Raw genomic sequence first — 1,449 nt, 5'->3', positions numbered from 1 at the left:
AGCCTTCCTTAAGCCTTGGCTCCAATGTCTGTGTGGTCGTCCAACAAGTGACACTTGCGGTTAAAAATATCAATTTTCCTTCAAATGCAATTGTCACCTCAACGATGCGACGTCCCCCAATATCAGGATCTGTCAGCGCTTCTCCAAACCCAATCCAGAATTTGATTTTCAAATTAGAGAGGACTCTGAAATACCTGCTAGAAGGCTCCAGACAGTAGTAGCCACTTATCTGATGGGCAATTTTTCAATTTCATTGGCTGATGTTTGAGAAATTGCCCACCGGCCGATATCAGTTACGATTTACATTTCACTTTTACACTACACGATGCTACAAGGTAAAACATATCAATTACCCCCGATCGGGGATAGGGACTCCTCTGATGACAGTCAACTACTGCCACTGAGATCATGTTGCCTCTGATGCAGGAAGATCCTTCCTAGAAAGTCATTTCTCACACTGACCGTTTTGGGATTTGTTTGCATTTAATTTCGATTTCTTTTGTGTGGAATGGACGACGGCCACTTGACTCTCGTCCTTACAGCAGACAGGAGAAAAAAGGTGAGAAGTGCCAATGGCACCTATGGGAAAAGGGAATTATCATAAACTGACCTCCGCAGAATTAAAAAGGAGAAAAAAAAGGGAACGAAGAAAGAATAAGAGGCCAGCCAGTCCTTGAAACCGTTTGAAAGTTTCGCTTTTTTTTTTGCTTCCTCCTTGGTTGTTACCCTAATTTCGGCTTCGGCTTCGGCTTAAGCTTCAGCTCATCTTCATCCAGACTCTCGGGGCTGCCTGGATCATTGGCAGCTTATCTCATCTCTCTCTAGCCGGCGCACGCGTGTCATCCTGGGCAGCAATCAAAGGGATATGAAAATTGCATTTGGGTTCAACAGGTTCGCAGTTTTCGATTGCTGATCGTTGCGGCTCTTTGCACAGCGAGAAAAGATTTTTTTTTTCTTTAACTTAAGCTTAAATACCAAGTTAAGTAAGTGCTAAAATGTTTACAAATATTTATTAATATTTTTGTCTTTATTTAAAGTTTATATATATAAAATTAAAATACAATCAAATTTAATGATTTCGAGAACTTAATCTACTTTTAAACTTTTTTCAAGTAGAGCTAAAAAAATACAAATTGGTTTGGTTTGACTTGTTCGAAATTTTCTAGCCTTTTTTTAAATATCAATTTTTTTCTTTGGTAAACCCTTTTTCTCTCAGTGACCTCTTGCTGTTCTTTGCTGTTCTGTTAATTTTGTTTGCCTAAAGGTTAAACGTGCGAATTTCACCCAAAGGCAGTCGCCAGTCGCAGTCGCAGCCGCCAGTCGAAGGGCTCCAGGGACTAAACTCGACTCGGATTTCGGTGGTAATCGGTCTGACTTCTGACTGGCCATCCATCCTGCTCCTGCGCCTGCTCCTGCTCCTGATCCCACTCCATTTGCCCATCTTTATCT

This window comes from Drosophila kikkawai, chromosome 3R (assembly GCF_030179895.1).
Source record: "Drosophila kikkawai strain 14028-0561.14 chromosome 3R, DkikHiC1v2, whole genome shotgun sequence".
NCBI classification, from domain to species: Eukaryota; Metazoa; Arthropoda; class Insecta; order Diptera; family Drosophilidae; genus Drosophila; species Drosophila kikkawai.
The sequence above is the reverse complement of the archived record's forward strand: the minus strand, read 5'-3'. Positions refer to the sequence as shown.